The following is a 21,927-nucleotide window of genomic DNA, read 5'->3' on the forward strand; positions in this document are numbered from 1 at the left end:
GCCGAGAGCGCGCCAATTGACAGATAAACCATGAGCGCTATCAGTCATTAATGTTCTGATTATTTTGTTTCAGCGTACAGTTTGTTAATATGCAAAGTATACAAAGTAAACTTCATCATTCAGCTGAACTGCGCACATTTATTTTAGACACTTCTTGTCTTATTTAATTCATGCGATAAACGCATGTCCCTGCTGATCTGGACTATGATTAATTTCACGGGCAAAGCTGAAAAAACGAAAATTTTCGTATCGTCATTTTTTTTTTTTTTCAGCTTCTTATTATAGGAAGGATACATTATATGACATATTCTGCAGTAATCATGGTGAGATTAGGTTCCTTTAATCTAAAAAAAAAAAAAAAACAAGATTTGGAAAAGAATCGAAAGCAACAGTGAGGAGTCGATTCTTGGAATTGATTCCCATCGATTCCAGGATCAGGAATTGGAATCGGAATCGATTCCAAAAATTGTGGAATCGAACAGCCCTAATTATTTCTAATGAATAAGTTAAATACAGATAAAAGTGAGATAAGTGAAAAGAAATTACATTGAAATTATAAAACTTAAAAATAATTTTAAAATAATAAAAAAAATGACAAATTAAATAAAAACATGGAAATGTACATACATTAATACACTTAACAGCTTTCATGCTTATCAGATTTTGCTTAAACAGATTTTTAGGTATTGTTTAACTTCTGACTTCAAAATTAAAAATAATGGTTTATAATCACCTTACTTGCATTGATGTATACTAAACTTTGCCAACAAAAGTGAAAAATAATAATAAATAATATTCCTTATGGATTGACATATCGTAAGTGAAAATATAAATATATATATATATATATATATATATATATATATATATATATATACACACACACACACACGTGTATATATATATATATATATATATATATATATATATATATATATATATATAATATATATATATATATTCCAAAACAAAAGTTGAAAGCTGGGCATGACATTATCTCTAAAAAAAGAGCAGAAATCGAACCAAAAACCTGGTTGAATAAGGACAACTCCAAAACAAAAAAACCTTTCTGTACTATATGTAGACCACAAAAGTACAAAGCATGTCAGTATCACAGTTAAATCTGTTTACAAGGAAATAGTTACTATGGTAATATTTTAAAAGAGTTATGTATTTTACTTTATTTGTTATTAAATATTTATGAGGTACATTTCCAAATTCTGTGCCAATATAGAACCATCAATACAGCGATTCCAGAAACTTATAATAGTCTAGAGACAACATCCCTTTGAAATGTTTATTTTTCACTTTCTTACTGTCCATCCGGCGAGATTTTTCGTCTCATGCGGCCGTAGCTCTATCCCTTCTAGCCACAACCGAGATGAATGAAGCCATGATTTTACACACTCCGGTATAGTAGGTGGCGGTATATGCGCCTTTAACCATGGTCTGCAACCCGCCATGAACAAGAAGGAGATGAAACACAAGTTTTCTCTGATTGTTTACAGTTTGACAGAAGTTACTCTGGTGCGAGGCGAGGTGTGGTAGAAAGGTGGATTGAGGACAAAGCAATAATGCAGCGTGACCTTTGCCCAAATCCTGTTGTGCACAGAGGCTATACACTTTGATCCTCGTTTACCAGATCACACTGCACTTCCAGAAGCAGAAACATCTGACCATGATTTCTGGGACATTATTTGTGCTTGTACTGCTGTGTGGAGTCGAAGCTGGTCATGCTGGCAAGGTTTTGGTGTTGCCAGGCGAGTACAGTCACTGGCACAACATGCGTGCGATCATTGATGCGCTGGTCGATCGCAACCACAGTGTGACAGTTCTGGTCAGTTCTTCATCACCTACTGTACAGCACACACGGAAGGAGCGGTTGATTTCATCGTGTATAAAGTCAACATGACGAAAGAAGAGGCCAACTCTGTGTTGAGAGATATGATTCATCTCGGGACGAACGACACAGCCAACAAATATAAGGGAGACTTCATGGTCTGGCGAGTGTTTTCCAACTTCATGGCGTTCCTTACTGATATATCCAAGGGCATGTTTCATGAGGATCTTTTACACACGCTTCGGGAATCTCATTATGATGTGCTTTTATCTGATCCGATGATGCTATTCCCTGACTTGATGGCAGAGAAGCTGAATATCCCGCACGTCCTCTCGATGCGCGCAACGTTCGCGTACGTAGCAGAGCAGCTTTGCGGTCAGATGCCTGCGCCACCATCCTACGTTCCTGCGGTCGCTTTGCACGACCACCTCACCGATCATATGAGCTTCTTAGAGAGAGTTGAAAACATGCTCCTCTACATCATACATACGACTATATTTCCATTGCTCTGAAGTTTACTATAGATAAGCTCTACACTGAAATATCAGGTAATTATTTTAATGCATGAGTTGTTGTCATAATTCAGAATATCAGAGTAATTATTACAGTATGTGCACCAACAGGGTTTTTGCACTTTTTGTGTCATGACACCCCGTAGTGTCTGTCTACCTGGAATATCTTTTTATTGTGTATTGTATATTGCGTATGTAAAGAGATCAGGATCAGAAAGCTGTAGACCCACTGTACATTAACTGAGTTGCACAATATCTCCGTATGTCACAGGAAAGCCCACAACAATGTGTGAGACCATGGGAAAAGCCGACATCTGGTTGATTAGAACTTACTGGGATTACGAGTATCCACGTCCAATAATGCCTAATTTTAAATTTGTTGGAGGACTACAATGCAAACCCGCCAAGCCTCTGTCAAAGGTAATGCCATATGTTATTTTGAAATATATGCTTTTCTTGAATATGCTTGATGCGTTTTACATGTTTTTGCATCAAAGCATGCATCCTTCCTAAAAGGAATCCTTACTCGAATGGAACAAGTTACATCGTAACTTCATGCCAGATGTATGAATGGAGAGGGATCTGATTTGGCTCCATTGACCTCAAAAGAGACACTGGATTAGTGGTGTCACTCTCATTTTGTAAACTTTGACATGACGTTTCTGATGGCAAATCATTTCAGTTTTAAGTCACTTAAAACTGCCACTTCGTGCCTTGCTTTCATTTTTCATTGGTTTGTCTTTTAGGACCTGGAGGAGTTTGTGCAGAGCTCTGGAGATCATGGCATCATTGTCTTCTCACTGGGTTCCATGTTGGGCAACCTGACATTGGAAAGAGCAAAACACTATTGCTTCTGCTCTTGGTCAAATGCCACAAAAGGTGTGTAACAACCTTTTTATACCAAAAGAACAGTAATCACTAACTTTTTAGCTGCCTTAGTTTTGGAAATATTTTTCCATCCAGTTTTCTCTATAGAAATTTCAATCACAAATTCTAAATACATGTACTTAATATATTTTATGATCTATTTTATGAGGCAATAATACACTACTAATCAATCATTGTGAATTACAAATAGTTCACCCAAAACTGAAAATCTCATCAATTACTCACCCTCATGTCCTTCAAAACCCATAAGATTTCTGTTTTTCATCTTTAAAACACAAATGATGATATTTTTTGCGAAACATGATATATCTGCCCCCCCATTTTAAGGTCATTACACCAAGATGTTCAAGCTTCAAAAAGTTCATAAAGACATCACAAAAGCAATCCATACAAATCAAAAATCAGGCTTTTATTCATGTATAAACACTGACCAACGCACATACATAGAGCACATCAAATATGGTCAATGGCAGCTCAAGCGTACACACGTGACACACGAGAAGAAATCACACTGTTTTTCACGCATCACACAATTATGTTTGAGCTTGTCTGTTTACCATATTTGATGTGCTCTATGTATGTGTGTTGATCAGTAAGACCCAGGTCTGTAAGTGTGTCTTAAAAGGTTTGCATGTTATCATTAAAAATATATTTCTCAACAGAAAAAATAAATACAGTTTTTACAAAACCAAACTTTTTCTATAAACCTGTTGCAGTGTTCATATGCTCAGTGCCCTAAAGCAACTGTTAATAAGTTCTGCATATGTGTATTTGCACAGGTTGTTTGGGCGTTATAATGGGAAAACGCCAGAAACTCTCGCCCCCAATACAAAACTCTGTGACTGGATTCCACAGAATGATTTGCTTGGTAAGGAAAGTGTTGTCATATGTGCTTATTATACATAAAGGACATTAATTGATGTCAGATAGATTCAAACTTTATTTTATCTGATAGGTCATCCAAAAACAAAGGCCTTCATAACCCACGGTGGGACGAAATGGGACTGTATGAGGCTATTATCATGGTGTCCCAATGGTGGGCTTGCCACTGTGGGGGTGACCAGCCTGATAATCTACTGCATATGAAAACCAAAGGAGCTGCTGTTGTTCTTGATATCAGCTCAATACAGTCCAAAGACCTGGTGGATGCTCTCAAGACTGTCATAAATAATCCATCGTGAGTTAAGTCACAAGTTTCATAAATCTGAAAAATTTTAAAGCTTAGTTCTCCATTTAATAAAAAGTAAGCTCTAGAAATAAGCTCAGTTCTCCTAAAGTGGTGTTTTTCAGTGAGGGGACTCACTGAGACAGGAAGGAAAATAGTTGGTTATTACTATTGGTTTTTTGGGAGAGAGAAAAAAAAACACTAAAATTATAAATTTAACCTCAAGGGGAATAATGTATACACTGCTCAAAAAAATAAAAATAGCCCCTCACTGCAATACACAAGATCCATCCATGGGGTGGAGACAGGAAGGTTTAGGGATATGGAAGGTGGGAGGAGTTGGATCTGGATTCAACCTCGCCCCCTGGATCTTGTGTTCTGCAGTGAGGACCATCTCAAAAAATAAAGGGAACACTTAATCATCACAGTATAAGACAACATTTTCCAGTTAAGAAGCATAACTGTGAATCAGTTTCGCCTGCTTTGGTGCAAAATGAAAGTGACAACAGGTGCACGGAAAGGCAAACAGAAATAAAATCCTGAAAAATGAATGGATTTGCAGGTAGTGGCCACAGACAATTGCTCTCTCCTAATTTCTTCCTGACTGATTTGTCTCTAGTTTTGTGTTTTGTTAGAGTCCTTGTAGTGAGGCAGTACCTGCAACCCAATCAGGTTACACAGGTAATCTAGCTCCTCCAGGATGGCACATCCATATGCCTTCACAAGGAGGTTTGGGGTTTCGTCCTGCACAGTCTCAAGAGCATGGGAGATGGGCCGTTACAAGAGGAGAGTTGGACAGAACTGGAGAAGGAAAACAAACCAGTAGCAGGACTGGCATTTGCTCTTTTTGCAAGGAGGAACAGGAGGAGCATGTTCTGGTGTGCATGTTTCTGAATAAACTGTTAGAAAAGTAACTCCTGAGGTTGGCAGGAGAGCCCACGACGCCCTGTATTGAGACCTGTGCTCACAGCCCAGTCAGTGCATCTCGATTGGCATTTGCCAGAGAACACCAGAATTGGCAGGTCCACCGTTGGTGCCACATTCTGTTTTACAGATGAGAGCAGGTTCATACTGAGCACATTAAATGATTAGATTCAACTTTATTGCATTGTTGGGGTACTAGGCACCGAAAATTCAGTACAGGTGAAGATTAGAGCAAAACATTAGGGTAAGGGTAGAGAAAAACAACACAACACCCAGACTAGCGCTCCTTGGGAAGTACAGTTTGAGAACAACTTTCATTGTCATTGCACATGTGGGTACGAGGCAACGAAATGGTGAACAGTACAGGTGGGAAGAAGAAATACAGCATAACTTTAGGGAAGGGAGGAGAAAAAAAACAACACCCAGACTATGCTCCTTTGGGAGTACAGTTTGAGAACAGGAAAAACACCTCAGCAACAAAAGCACATAATCAATACAGCATAAACATTTACATTTAATCATTTAGCAGACGGTTTTATCCAAAGTGACTTACAAATGAGAACAATAGAAGCAATCAGATCAACAAGAGAACAACAACGGTATACAAGTGCCATGACAAGTCTCAGTTAGTCTAGTACAGAACACGTACAAAAAAATAAAATTTTTTTTTTTTTTTTTTTTTTAGAATATGATAGACAAGAAAAGAAAAGGTAAGTACTAGTATTAGTTGGTTAAGTGCTGGCGAAAATGATGAGTCTTTAGACATTTTTTGAAAATGAGTAAAGACTCAGCTGTTCGAATTGAGATCGGGAGGTCATTCCACCAGCTGGGCGCAGTCCAGGAAAGGTCTGTGAGAGTGATTTTGAACCTCTTTGGGATGGCACCACAAGGCATCGTTCACTTGCAGAGTGCAAACTTCTGGGAGGGCGAATCATAAGATTGAACTAATGAGCATAGGTATGTTGGTGCCGTGCCAGTGGTCATCTTTTAGGCAAGCATCAGTACCTGAATTTATGCGATGCGAGTGTAACCTGATGAGGAGAGGAGTAATGCGAGCTGTTTTTGACTCATTGAAGACAACCCTCACTGCTGCATTCTGGATCAGTTGCAGAGGCTTGATAGTACAATGCAGGAAGGCCCGCCAGGAGAGCATTACAATAGTCCAGTCTGGAAAGAACAAGAGCTTGGACAAGAAGTTGGGTGGCTTGCTCTGACAAGAAGGGTCTAATCTTCCTAATGTTGTATAAGGCAAATCTGCAGCACCGGGGTCATTGTAGCCAATATGGTCTGTGAAGCTTAACTGATGATCCATCACAAAACGCCTAGGTTTCTGGTTGTCCTGGAAGGAGTTTATGGTTGACGAACCCAGCTGTATAGAGTAGTTGTGATTGAAACGATGGGTTAGCTGGAACCACCAGCAGTTCATAAACACACAAACTTTGCAACATGGGAGGGGAAAAAGGGGGGTCGAGGTGTCCTGTGGAGTGGGGGGAGGAACGCAAGAGCGTCTCACTGCAGTGCTCTTCCGGAGGAGTTGTTGTTCCAACAGCGGCCTTGGCTGAGGCCAGTGCTGGTTGAGAGGAGCCGAAAGCAGATAAGATTGGGATTGTTTGGTCTTAGGGCGAGTAGCCGCATTCCAATTTACACGACTACTCTCTTAGTCCATTCTGGTCTCCGAATCGATCCATTTGCCTTTGCAAAGCCGTGAGCTTCTCCGTGATGTATCCATATTGCAGTTAATAGTCTCGGCTCAGTCTCAGCGCTGACCACTCTGCCCACTGCTCCAATCACAACGGGCCAGCCCTGTGAGGCTTTGGACAGCTGTTCCCGTTTTCTGAATTCTTCGATAAACCCAGGGCAAAGCCTAGTCCAATCAGCAGAAGACCTGTTATCATGGGTCCGAATAGGTAGATATCTTCAATGTCCTCCACGGAAAGAGTCGCCAGACACACGACCCCGATGGTGTCAACACGCATCCATCGTGTAGCCAGCTGCGAACATTCCGGCAGGGCAGTCAGGTTCCCCCGAACCCAAGCTTCTCGTCGAGAAGATGGTGTCAATTGCGTTGAGAGACCAGTCAATCAAATCCCATGATTTTAGTTTGGAGAGCAGTGCAGAGAGAGTCTCTCAAAGTATAAGAGACAATAGACAAGATGAGAGAAGCAAAGCAGGGAAGGTAACGGGAATGAGAGGGAATGTCCCTGGAGGGTCACAAGACCTCCACGTGCTAGCATACATTACCCTCACTGCTGTTAGGGACTGGGATGAAACCCGTCAGAGACATTGTCAGATATTACATTAGTGCAGTGGGCCCTGAGTTCCTCCTGGTGCATGACAGTGTCCGGCCTCGTGTGGCCAGAGCATGTAGGCAGTTTCTGGATTCCAAATGTTCCTACTGAACAGACATTTAGAAGTTGATTTTCTAAATGTAGAAGAATCACCCCCCTTTAAAATAATCACATTTTGCACCTACCCACAAAATAGAGAGAAATCACTTTAAAATCCATCACATTTTGTTTTTTTTGCAGCCTGAAATTAAGACAGACACCAGTTTTTGTTTATCAAGCTGTACTTAATCAGTGCAACTTACAGCATCCAAGTGCAAAAAAAAAAAAAAAAAAATAACACCAACATGTCAAGTCACCTTTATTTATGTAGCGCTTTTAGCAATGCAGATTGTGTCAAAGCAACTGTTCAGCATTAATTAGGAAAATAATGTGTCAATACTACAAAATGACAATAGTAAACACTTATTTTTCAGTTAAAGGCAGTTCATCATTGAATTCAGTGATGTCATCATCCATATCAGTTCAGTTTAAATAGTATCTGTGCAATCAAGTCAAAACGATATTGCTGCAAATGAAGTGTCCCCAACTTAGCAAGCTAGAGGCAACAGAGGCAAGGAACCAAAACTCCATCGGTGACAGAATGGAGACAAAACAACCTTGGGAGAAACCAGTCTCAGTCGGGGGCCCAATTGTCCTCTGGCCAGACAAAACCAGCAGTTCAATTCCAGTCTGCAGCAAAGTCACATTTTGCAGAGGACTCAACTGGTTCCTGTGGTATTGTCCCAGTGGCCGTCTGAGACCAGGTCTTTACAGGGGATCTGTCTCTGGGACTCATCTAGCTGTCCTGGACTCCGCTGACATTCAGGGCTGTAGAGGTCCTCTCTAGGGTGATGCTGATCCACATATGCTGATCTGGGCCATACAGACTGGATCTGGTGCTACAGTGACCTCGGGAAAGAGAGAAACAGACTAATATTAGAGTAGATGCTGTTCTTCTAACAATGGTGGCAAGTTACATCAGGTGTTATGGGAAGTGTTCCCGGGGTTCTGGTTTACCTAATTACTGCAGCCTAAAAATCCTTTTTAACAGATTTGAATATTAGAAATGTGTTAGTGTGTTATGTGTAAGCCAGGTTAAAGAGGTGGGTCTTTAATCTAGATTTAAACTGACAGAGTGTGTCTGCCTCCCGAACAATGTTAGGTAGGTTATTCCAGAGTTTGGGCACTAAATAGGAAAAGGATCTGCCGCCCGCAGTTGATTTTGATATTTTAGGTATTATCAAATTGCCAGAGTTTTAAGAATGCAGCGGACGTGGAGGACTATAAATTATAGATCCCATTAATTATATACAGGTCCTTCTCAGAAAATTAGCATATTGTGAAAAAGTTCATTATTTTCCATAATGTAATGATAAAAATTAAACTTTCATTTATTGTTTTAATACTTCACAACACCAACTGAAATATTTCAGGTCTTTTATTGTTTTAATACTGATGATTTTGGCATACAGCTCATGAAAACCCCAAAATTCCTTCTCAAAAAATTAGCATATCATGAAAAGGTTCTCTAAAACGAGCTATTAACCTAACCATCTGGAATCAACTAATTAACTCAACACCTGCAAAAGATTCCTGAGGCTTTTAAAAACTCCCAGCTGGTTCATTACTCAAAACCGCAATCAATGGGTAAGACTGCCGACCTGACTGCTGTCCAGAAGGCCATCATTGACACCCTCAAGCGAGAGGGTCTTAAGAATACACAGAAAGAAATTCTGAAAACGAATAGACTGTTCCAAAGGAGTGCTGTATCAAAGGCACCTCAGTGGAAGGTCTGTGCAATTGCAAAAAAAAAAAAAGTGTTGGCAAAACAACGCTGCACAACGAGAAAGAGGTGACCGGACCCTGAGGAAGATTGTGGAGAGAAGGGACCGATTCCAGGACTAGTCAGCTAGCTATCAGGAGATTTTGGGAGCACTTCATGCTTCCATCTGCTGAAAAAAAGCTTTATGGAGGATGAAGATTTCGTTTTTCAGCAACGACTGGCACCTGTTCACAGTGCCAAAACACTGGTAAATGGTTTACTGACCATGGTATTTACTGTGCTCATTTGCCTGCCAACTCTCCTGACCTGAACCCCATAGCGAATCTGTGGGGATAGTTGTGAAGAGAAAGTTGAGAGACGCAATTGGATGAGCTTTTTAGGCCGCTATCGAAGCATCCTGGGCCTCCATAACACCTCAGCAGTGCCACAGGCTGATTGCCTCCATGCCCCGCCGCATTGAAGCAGTCATTTCTGCCAAAAGGATTCCCGCATAAGCAGTCATTTTCTGACATAAGGATATTCGAAGTAAGCCGCCAACTGCATAAGATCCCGACAAGTATAATTACATTTGAAGGTTGACTTTTTTTGTATTTTAAAAACTTTTCTTTTATTGGTCGGATGAAAATATGCTAATTTTTTGAGATAGGGAATTTTGGGTTTCATGAGCTGTATGCCAAAATCATCCGTATAAACACAATAAAAGGACCTGAAATATTTCAGTTGGTGTTGCAATGAATCTAAAATATATGAAATTTTAATTTTTAAATCATTACATTATGGAAAATAATTAATTTTTTCACAATATGCTAATTTTTTGAGAAGGACCTGTATCATGTAATAAGAGCTCATTCAAATACTGAGGTGCTAAACCATTCAGGGCTTTATAAGTAATAAGCAAGATTTTAAAATCTATACAATGTTTAATAGGGAGCCAGTGCAGTGTTGACAGAACCGGGCTAACACGGTCATACTTCCCTGGTTCTAGTAAGAACTCTAGCTGCTGCATTTTTTGGACCAGTGGACCACCCAATAAAGCATTACAATAACCGTGAGGTCATGAACGCGACCATGAATTAACATTTCTGCATTTGACACTGAGAGCATAGGTCGTAATTTAGATATTTTTGAGATGGAAAAATGAAGATTTACAAATGCAAGAAATGTGGCTTTCTAAGGGAAAGATTGATATCAAATAGCACACCTAGGCACGTAAATCCTGGGGAAGACAGGACCCCCCCCACCAATCTGAGGGTTGTCCCCCCTAAAATTATGATTAAAAAACCATGCTGTGTATTGTAAATAATGTTTTATACTTAAAATAATTTTGTAAGTAGTAAAACAACACAAACGGGGCAAAAATGCATTTTAAGTTTAGAAAGATTTTTAGTCTCCCCCTCCCTTGCCTCACAGTGCTTTGCTCCAAATGCCTGCTTTGCTCTCTTACATCACCTACACACACACACAGACAAGTCCGGTGAGAAAGAAGTCAATAGTTGAGGAACTCCTGTAAGTCTGTCAATGGCTATTTTATTCACTTAAAAATAGGATGAAGTGATTATTTTCTCTCTAATACATGCTGCCAATGTATTTTGTTTTTCAATTAGTCAGCTAACTAGTAAAATAATGTTACTGCTTGATGGAAAGGGTTGCCAGGTGTTCACAACAAAACCCAAACTAACCTCGTTTCAAGGGGGTCCACCAGTAAAAATCGCATTCCGGGGGCTAAAATACACATTATTGGGGGGTTCGCTTCAACCTGGGCGCGGACATGAAAAACCATCCTGCGGAAACAGTGATAAAGTAGCCCAATTCCACTGGAAAACCACGGACTTGGACTTGGCCACACTGTGACGGATAGTAATGTCTACAACGGACACAGAGTGCTGTCTCAGCACGACCACAACATCTTGAAGTTGTCTAATGTGGCACGGTCTCCTGCTGCACTAATAGTAGAACGGCTTTCCTCTGTATATACATATCCTTACAAGTAAATTTTTTGCTGGATTATTACTAAATTCACTCAAAAATTTATCTTCAGAAACTTTAATAACAAATAATCCACACAACAGCCACCTAGTCTTAGGTCCTATAATTTAGGTCCTATAATTAACACCGTAACTGTAGACGAAAAAAACGCCCTTGATTTAGAGCAAGCTGGATACCTAGTCCATTAGGTCCTATAATTTAGGTCCTAAAATTAGGGAACACCTAACTACTCGTTTTTTCAGAATTTAGCAGTAAGAAATTACTCGTCATCCAGTTTATTATATTTTTATATTTTCTATGCATTCTATTAGTTTTTCAAATTAGTATGTTTCGCTGGGCAGCAAAGAAATATTGAGATGAGTATCATCAGCATAACAGTGAAAGCCAACACAGTGTTTCCTGATGATATTTCCCAAGGTAACATGTAAAGCATGAAGAGTAACGGCCTTAGTACTGAGTCTTGAGGTACTCCATACTGCACTTGTGATTGATATGATACCTCTTCATTCACTGCGATTTGAACCATGCTAATGCACTCCAATTAATGCCAACAAAGTTTTCTAGTCTATTCAAAAGAATGTTGTGGTCAATAGTGTCAAACGCAGCACTAAGATCCAATAGCACTAATAGAGAGAAAAAAAAACACACGCAGTCGCCTCTCTGACGCAGTCTCTGGTACCCGTTCTGACCAGTTTCCTCCTGGCATTTTCATCCAGTCCTGATCCAGGGTGGGTCTCTGTTGTACTTGTACCAAATGCCTTCCACTTCTTAATAATTACACTTCCCTGTGCTTCTAGGCATTGATAAAGCCTTTGAAATTTTTTGGTATCCATCTCCTGACTTGTGCCTTTCCACAACTTTATCTTTACCACCCATAGTTGATTGTTTGTTTCAGTTGCTTTACAAATCGCCCAAAAAATCCAACAAAATAATACTACATAATTCTTATTAGTTAACACTACCTAGTGACTAAATAAGTCACACTGTATTGTCACAAATAACAAAATAATGAAATTCAACCCTGAAGGAAAGCAACAGGACCAAACATCATCTTCCACACTTGACTAGGAGGGAGTAAAAGATCCAGCCTCCCTTAACCCCTTTTTAATAGAAAACAATGTTATAAGCTTGAGCAAGCAATTGGTTAAGCACTTGCCTGTGGTTGTCACAGTTATCTATAAAAGGTATAAAAAAATACATACAAAACATAACACACTGAATATCACAAGATGGTAATAGTTGATCTTCAGCCCAGATACCTTACGCACCGTAGAGGGCCACCCTTGGGCAGAAGTTAGGCTAGCACTTACAACCAGTGTATGGTTCATCTTTAGACCTCTTCATTGTCCTTGTTAGAGTCACTAGAACTATCATCAAAAGTTTGCTCATTTAAGTTTAGTTTGCTTAGCCATCCTTCATAATAGTCCTCCAGGCTCCTTTCTGTGATTATTTGTTGATAATTTGGGACTTTTAATCAACTCCATTTGCTTAGCAGTAGCGTTGACGATAATTTCTTAATATAGGTAATACACAGCAAAACTATATATGATTATGAAGTCCTACTAATGGATCCAGTCCTACCTAAAACATCCCAGTTTAGCAAACCAGCCTCCCCCTGCTCCACAATTTAAATCAATTCAATCCCAAATTTGTTTGTCTCTCCGGCATTTGCTGTAACTATTTTTTTTTTTTTAGTCATAACAAGATCCAATTAAGAGCCTGTCTGTTTTGCCATGTCATTCTACTTGGTCTCCTAACAAGGTTAATGCATCATCAGTATAATTAATTAATCTTTGTTGGTTATAATAAATGTAATTTATCCACTTTACATTTTTGTTTGGTGTGATCCAAACAAATATTGACCTCAAACCCTTCTTTATTTCATCTTTGCCTTGAATTTCATTAGGAATTCCTCTCGGTTGTCCAGTTGAGTCTAAATATACATTGGGGTCTGGCTTGTAACCTCTTTTAATTCTGTTGTCTTCCTTGCTTGTGCTTTGTTCTGTTTCCTATTGTGCCATGTTAACTTTTTGAAGTAATCGTACTCTTACGCATATACCTTTCCATCCAATTGGTGAAGAAGGCAGTAATATCTCACCTCCAAAGATCCAAAAGAAATCTGCTATTATTAATGATTGGTCTGCATAAATTTCTATTGAATGTAATGCAATAGTTTGATTTTCACATTCTTCAGGTGCTATTTTACTTCCTTTAGTTTGTTCCGAGTGCTAAAAGTTCTGGAGCTCTAGAAGGAATTTCTGATTTCCAAGAATTTTGTTCTTATCTATATACCAATTAATAGCACATTTTCTTTAAATTTGCCCCACATATTTTGTTCCTTTTGGTTTATGAGAAACAATGTATTATTGGTATAATATATGCCATTGTAATTGCTCTAGAGGTGGTCCTTCTTGTAGGATTTCCCAAAATCCTAGGCAAAACCTCTACAAATGAAAAAGTTCTATGGCACAGGCATGGGGTCAACTTTGTGTAACAGATAAGCATCAAGTTCAGCGTAAGGTTCCCATTTATACCATCCTTATTTTGTGTTAAGCATGACATCTGTTCACCTGTATCAGTTTGAATGCGATAGTTGATCATCATTTTTGTTCAGGTTGCATTGAAGGGAGGTCAGTTGCTTTTATGGTTGCGTGGTTTGTATTATTCGTCAATCGACTTAATTAAGTTTAGTACTTTAACATATTGGGGTCCGCAGATTATTTTGTCTATTTTGGCCTTGATAATTCCATTACATTTTTTGACAAACCCTTGGGCCTGTGGTCCGCAGATGCAAGCTAGTCTCTGTTTTATTCTTAATTGTTGCAGTACTTGTTTCACAGTTTTTTGTATGTATGCCGACCCATTATCTGAACTTATTTCTGATGGTATTCCAAATCTAGGAATTACTTCTCTTGTTAGAAATTTAATTACTGTTCCTGCTACCAGATCTGCTGATGGTACTGCCTCTACTCTGTCCATGATAACAAGCATGTATCTTTTGCCTTGTACTCGCTTTATCATATCCACATAATCCATTACTAAATGCTTAAAGTGCCATTCAGGTACTGGAATATGGCCTATTGGTGTTGCTATCCCTTTCCTCACATTGTATTTGGCACAAACTTCACATGTGGACAAAAATTCATCCACCATTGCATATAAATAAGGAGACCAATATCCTTGCTGTGTAATTTTTCTTACCACTTCCCCCCTTGCGCAATGGTCAAAGCCATGCGCATCTGTAATAAGAATATTCAAAAGTGAAGTAGGTCCAACAATGTGTCCTTCATGTGTACGCCTGATCTCTTGTGAGTCTTTTTTAGCTCCCCTTTGGTGCCACATTGATTTGTTCACTATGTTGGATGGGAGTCCCATCCCTTTTTTAAAAAAAACCTCTTTGTTTCCACACTGCTCCGAATAGATGACATACACCATTAGCATATGCTGAATCTGTGAAAATGTTAGCAGTTTGTCCTTTCGCCAACTGACATGCAGTTGTAAGAGCTTTTAATTCTGCTAATTGAGCAGAGCAAGGCAGTACACAATGTTGTTATTATCACAGGTGTAACCGCACTGGGTAGTACATTAACGTTAGCTCAAATGATATATAGGGAATTTCAATAATTAATCAGGAATATGATTATTATATATATCTCATATGACAGTTACATTAAAATTATTGAAGATGAAAAATAGGTCAATTGTATATATCAATAACTCATTACAAGGCACTGTAATTTACTCATTAATATGTCAATATTCCATTCTTCATATCAATTAACGTTATATCTTTTACTGGGAATTGTCCAGCAAACGGCCGTAAGATTAACTTATCAACTTTCAATAAAGTTATCACTTCTTATAATTCCAGGAAAAATAGTTTCTGGCCATGAAACCATTCTCCTGTCCTTATAAACATTTAGGTTATTGAAAAGTAACAAATAAGCTTTGTAGCTAAGATCAAACATTTCATTGACTTCGTGATGTGTGTGAGCATTTTAGACAGAAGCAATCATGAATATATATTGGATTTTAATAATTGAACTAATAATACATCAAACTACGATTCACTCAGAGTAAATATGCGTGTTCTCTAGTGTCTTCTGGGGCGAGCCAGACTCGCACGAAGTTTCAAAGGTTCAACGAACGTGGAGTTACCAAAGAAATGATTCAGAGTTTGTCTCCCTCGTGTAGGGAGAGGCGAATATGAGAATAAAACTTAGTAAAGAAAAGAAAAGAAAAACGGAGATGAGAGCTCCCTAAGGAGCCATCGAAACAGACAAAGTGCTCGGAGACGAAGTGCAACAAGAACGTTCTGTGTCAGTCTCTTATGGAGCGACTGGGTTCACGGCTCTGTTCGCGCGAACAACCAATGAACGTCCACGATCTGAAGCGGGGTTGAAAAAAAAAGTTCCTTTGTCTCTGGGGAGACACCCACTCGAGTGAGTTATGGTGTTTTCAGAATTCAGCAGTTATATTCAGCAAGATGGTAATTCCAGAATAATACATTTTACTGTAATTTCCTATGTATGAGTGGTCTCGGTCAAAGCAAGACGGTTAAACAGATACCAAAGAATGACAGGTAAATTGTAGGAGAAACATAAAGTTACATTCATATGCAGAATTACACACATTTAAAGTTTGATTAACACACGATAAAATTGCAGATACTCCAATATGATATGAAAGACATCTAAGCACAAAAAGGAAATACAGTCAATACATTTAGAATACATTTACTTTTCTTTTTCCTTGCAAGAATTCCTAGCGAGCTGGGCTTTTTCTGTTTCTCCCAGTTGGGTCATAATGTTTTATGAACTGGTCAGCAATTTAAACCCAGCCATGCTGGCACCAGGCCGGTCATTCAGCTTGCAGAGAGTTTGATTTACCTGCATGAGTTCAGGGGCTAAAAGCTTTGGGTTTTAGCCAAGGAATGTGCATTGTTTTAGATTCAACAAGCCATGATTCATTAATTCAGAACCAATGAATGAATGAACTGCTCATACGCTACACAGGTTCAAATTATTTTTTGTTTCTCTTCACTACTGAATATCCTGTATGATTTCCTCATGGTCTCTAAAGCTAGAACCATCTATGAAGTAAGTGACTTCTGCTTCAGGGATAGGTGTTGACTCATTTACACAATCATGAGGTTTTCCTTCAAATGCCAAAGGAATTAATTTAGCTGGATTAACTGTATGGCATCGCTTAATGGTAACATCTGGATATATGAGTAATGAGGAATAGGCTAGAATTCGAGCTTGAGTCAGGACAAATTTCCTTTGTTCTATTAATTCCTCAATTTTGTAATGAGAATATATAGTTACTGGGTACCCCATAGTTATTGTGGATACTTTTTCATAAGCATAATATACTGCTGCTAAGCCTTGTTGGTAACATGGTGGGTATCCCTGGGTTACATTGTCTAACTTTGTGCTGTAATATACTATAGGCTGTTTTTTCCTCCCACTACAAGTCTCTTGCATCAGTACAGCTGATGCATTACCATGAGCTCTATTTGCCACATATAGATGAAACATTTTATCATAATCTGCCATTTCCAGGGGAGGGGCCTGTTGTAGTTCTTTTTTTATTGTTTCAAATGCTAGTAATGCATCTGTGTTCCATTTTAATGGATTGCTCAAATGTTGTAATCCTGCTTGTTTCATGATCTCTCTCAATGGCCCTGTCTTTACAGAATAGTCTTCTATCTAGTTGCAATCAATCTTTCCAAGTACAGTCATTCCTAGGAAAGTCATCATTTGTCCTACTGTCTGAGGCAATAGTGTTTTACTTATGCCTTCTAATTGAGCTGGAGCTATAGCTCGCATGCCAAATGCAATCAATCTTTCCAAGTATTCAACTTGAGGTTGGCAATACTGTAATTTGTTTTTTGGACACCTTATGTCCTCCTTGCGCTAATTTTGTCAATACTTTAATTGAATCTTTGTGAGATTGTTCTAGTGAGGCAGAACAGATAATTAAATCATTCATATATTGTAATAGTGAACCATCTATTATAAGATCTTCTAGATCAGCCTTAAGAATTTTATTAAATAAATGTGGTGATCGTGTGTAGTCCCATTTGCGTAGTCATCTGGTTCACTTTCTTGTGACCAATAACTATTTTCTGAGGAATTCCCATCAAACTGGTTGCACACAAAATTTTGATGTAATTTTTGTCAGCTGAATGAAAAATCAACAGATGTTCTGTTGGTTCCCATTTGCTTTGTTCTGCCTTTTTCATCATTGGTCCTAAATCTTTTGCTTCACAATTTTTTCCTACATATAATGCAATATGCGGGACAGAATTAGTTACACTGAACCATTTTTTAACAAATTCACCATCTGGTATATTTAAAGCTGCTCCCTGATTTACCTATTATGATGTACTGGGAGACTATCTCAATTTGCTGTCCTTTTGTTTCTTTCTGCCATTTTTGTTCTATTTTTTCATCCCTCTCTGGATAATATATCATTGTGCAATAAAATTCTGATTTTAGTAGCTGTGTTTCAGGAATCTGTGCTTCAATAAACTTTCCCCATTTATTGACTGTCTGTCTCACATCTTGTTCTAATCTGTCCCTATCCAATAGACATTTGCTTTTGGCTCTGCAACTACCATTTGTGTTTCTGTTCCTATTGCATCAATAAATATTCCTTCTGGAGAACACCAAATTTGTAGCCCTAATTTACATAATGCATCTCTACCTAACAAATTGATAGCTCTTTACAGCTGGCGGCATAGCATCAATCACAGCATGTCTAAACAATGTTGCCATTAATGGGTCTCTTTCTGGATCCCCTTCAGTTTCTTGGTTCCACCTTTTCAGCTGTCTCTGGATATATATATATATATATATATATATATATATATATATATATATTATATGGCTAGATTCACCTCGATTATACTTGATTAATAAAAAATCTTATTAATAAAAATCTTCTACACTTCCTACTCAGTGATTTTTTCTCTTTTTTTCCTGACAAGTGAGTGTTATGCTTTCACATGGATGTTATAAGTAGCACTGAGTAAATACAGCTGGATAAAACAAAAATTATCTGTTTTCATTTCAGGCTACAAAGCAAAAATGTGATTATTTTAAAGGGGGCTGATTCTTTTCTATACCCACTGTACATGTATAAAAGTCAAGATTTTCAACTGGAAAATTTAGTTCAGTGTTCCCTTAATTTATTTGAGCACTGTACATTAGAGTATATAAATGTTTCCACAGTCAGTATTCACATTATTCCTGATGCTACAGTAAAAATCTCTAGTTCAAAGCATGGCTTGTCACATTCTATATTTAGAAATGTTTGTGCTTTTGTAGAGCTTGTCTTGTGTTAAGCAGTGCTTCCATTTCTTCTCTAATAAGGTACAAGGAGAGCATCATGAGACTGTCCAGAATCCACCATGATCAGCCGATGAAGCCTCTGGACCGGGCAGTTTACTGGATCGAATTTGTGATGCGGCATAAAGGAGCTAAACATCTACGAGTTCAGGCACATGATCTGAGCTGGTATCAGTACCACTGCCTGGATGTAGTGGCCTTCTTGCTCTCAATCGTTGCACTGATCACATTCCTCTTCATTAAAACATGCCATTGCCTTTTCCGTAAATGTTTCAGAAACACTCGTCCTGATGGCAAAGCACAAAAGAGTAAAAAAGAGTGAACGTGAAGTAGGTTACCACAGAGCATCTCCCAATTCCAGTCCAGTCTCGACAGTTAAAAGTCAACTATCATGAATATGGATTAAATAAGAAAAAAGGACACATTCAGTGTAACCAAAACATGTTTATTTTCATTTTAAACAGTTAGATTAAGTGAAATTGATAATTAATATAATATAAATACACATGAATGTATTATACATATTAAATTAAATTATGACAATTTATATTTGCTTACAGATGTTAATCAAACTTTAAACTCCTCTAATATCCACAACTTGAGTTTTGCCTGAGTTTAATGACGTTGAAGGGTGTTGCAAATAAGTGCATCAACAGATATTCTGTGATCAGGGAGTAGCAGTGAACACTGAATGATTTTAATCATTTTTGTCATTAAAACTTTTGACATTTGACTGCTTTTGTTATTTTGATAAGTGCATTAAAGCTGACGCATACATGCCTATATAATTTAAAAAGTCTAAATTCTTATTTTGTGAAAATAAAATGTATCTGATGGTTTTTATAGATATTTCTGAGGTCAGTATCATCAAATTAGGCAATATTAGGCTATTTTTTGCAAATAAGCAGACATTTTTCTTTCAAGATGTAGGGTTGTGTAATGTGTGCAGCTTTCTTAAGCCTTTGAGTAGAGACAAAATAAAGCATATAATTATATAATTGCAAAATACAACAACCCAAAAAAAAAAAAAGAATAAGGATCAGTCCCCCAAGGAACAGCATTTATTCTAAATAGAAATCTTTTGCAAGAATATACACTAGCGCTCAAAAGTTTGGGGTCAGTATTTTTGTTTTTTTTTTTTTAGCAAGGATGTGTAAAAATGATAAAAAGTGACAGTAAAAAACTTATATCATTACAAAAGGTTTCTATTTTCAATAAATGCTTTTAAATGAATTCTTTTAAACTTTTTATTCATAAAAGAATCTTGAAAAAAATTATCCTAGATTCCAAAAAAATGTTTCCAACATTGAAAATAAATCAGCATATTGGAATGATTTCTGAAGGATCATGTGACACTGAAGGCTGGAGTAATGATGCTGAAAATTCAGCTTTTTGTTACAAGAATAAATCACATTTTAAAGTATATTAAAATAGAACACTGTTATTTTAAATTGTAATATTATTCTACAATATTTTTTTCTGTATTTTTGATCACATAAATGCAGCCTTGATGAGCATAAGAGACTTCTTTAAAAAGTAAACTATAGGCCTATGCCATCCAGGTTGCTCTGCTTAGATTGATTTTATTTACTGTTTTACATACTTTTGCTTTCTCTTTTAACACACATAACGTCTGCACTGATCATTTACGACAAAGAAAAACTTTTGGACATTGGACATGCTTCACTGACCTGTTTCAGGACACTTTATCCTCCAATCCATCGTGGCCATCTGAGATTCTCCGGAACCCAGAGATGAACAATGGCCACTTGAATAACCACCCGAGGCGACGGATCAAGAAACACAGCGGGAAACGCGCTGGGATTCACAACAGACTGAGGAAAAGAGCTCACATTCCTCCTCTACCGAACAGAATGCTCGCCAATGTCCAGTCTTTGGAGAATAAGATGGATGATCTTAGAGCCAGGATAAGTTTTCAACGGGACATAAGGGATTGTAACATCCTTTGCTTGTCTGAAACATGGCTCACGACCTCGGTCCTGGACACTGCTGTAACACCGTCTGATAACTTCTCTGTTTTACAGATGGACAGGACAGCCAAGGCCGGTAAATCCAAAGGTGGAGGAGTGTGTTTCATGATTAACAAGAAATGGTGTGACCCCATGAATATCTCCACTCTGTCGCGCTCCTGCTTGCTTCATCTGGAACATTTATCCATTATTTGCCGCCCATTCTATCTACCCTGGGAGTTTTCATCAATCATCATTATTGCTGTCTACATCCCACCACAAGCAGACACTGGCTTGGTTTTGTCTAATCTTCACGATGTGCTCAGCGGCAACATCAACATCCTGACACTGCTCTTATCATTGCTGGGGACTTTAACAAAGCCAACGTCAGGCAGGTTATGCCGAACTTTTATCAACATGTATCCTGTCCAACCACAGGACTGAATACACTGGACCATTGCTACTCTCAGTTTAAGAATGCCTACAAAGCTCGCTCACTACCGGCTTTTGGCAAATCTGATCATGCCACCATTTTCCTCACACCGGAATATAAACAAAGGCTCGTTCAAGAGCCCCTGGTGCAGAGAGTGGTGACGTGCTGGTCCGCCCACTCAGAAGCCATGCTACAGGCGGCTCTTGATGACGTAGACTGGGACATGTTTCGGGCAAGTTCCTCTGACGTCAGCGAGTTCACAGTTGTAGCATTAAGCTTTGTAAACACGCTAGCCAAGCAAGCAACTGAAACAATAACTATAAGGACCTTCTCTAATCAGAAACCGTGGGTGGACAGAACAATCCGTGCTGCAGTAAACAAACGCACTGCTGCATACAACGCCGGTCTTTTGTCAGGAAACATGAGCGAGTACAAAGCATCGTGCTATGCTCTCCGATGCGCAGTAAGAGCTGCCAAACTCCAATACAGGGAATGAATGGAGTCTCATTTTCAGCTCAATGACGCATGTCTCCCGACGTATGTGGCAAGGACTAAAGGACCATCTGTGCCTTTGGAAACAAATCCTCTGCAGTTGTGAGAGCAGATCCGTCGCTGGCTGACGAGTGAAACTCTTTCTATGGCCGCTTTGAAAACAATCTAAGCAGCGTGAGTCTGCCGATCAGCGCGTCAGGAAGCAGCAGTCAGAGCAGCGATAATCATGTAATCACCGTGTCGGAGGACGAG

At 38.6% G+C, this 21,927-nt stretch overlaps 1 pseudogene; it reads left to right on the top strand.

The window, feature by feature from the left end:
• Window positions 1-1,380: 1,380 nt before the first annotated feature.
• Window positions 1,381-19,239, top strand: LOC122143956 (annotated as a pseudogene).
• The last annotated feature ends 2,688 nt before the right edge of the window (window positions 19,240-21,927 follow it).

Source organism: Cyprinus carpio, unplaced genomic scaffold (genome assembly GCF_018340385.1).
Source record: "Cyprinus carpio isolate SPL01 unplaced genomic scaffold, ASM1834038v1 S000006541, whole genome shotgun sequence".
NCBI classification, from domain to species: Eukaryota; Metazoa; Chordata; class Actinopteri; order Cypriniformes; family Cyprinidae; genus Cyprinus; species Cyprinus carpio.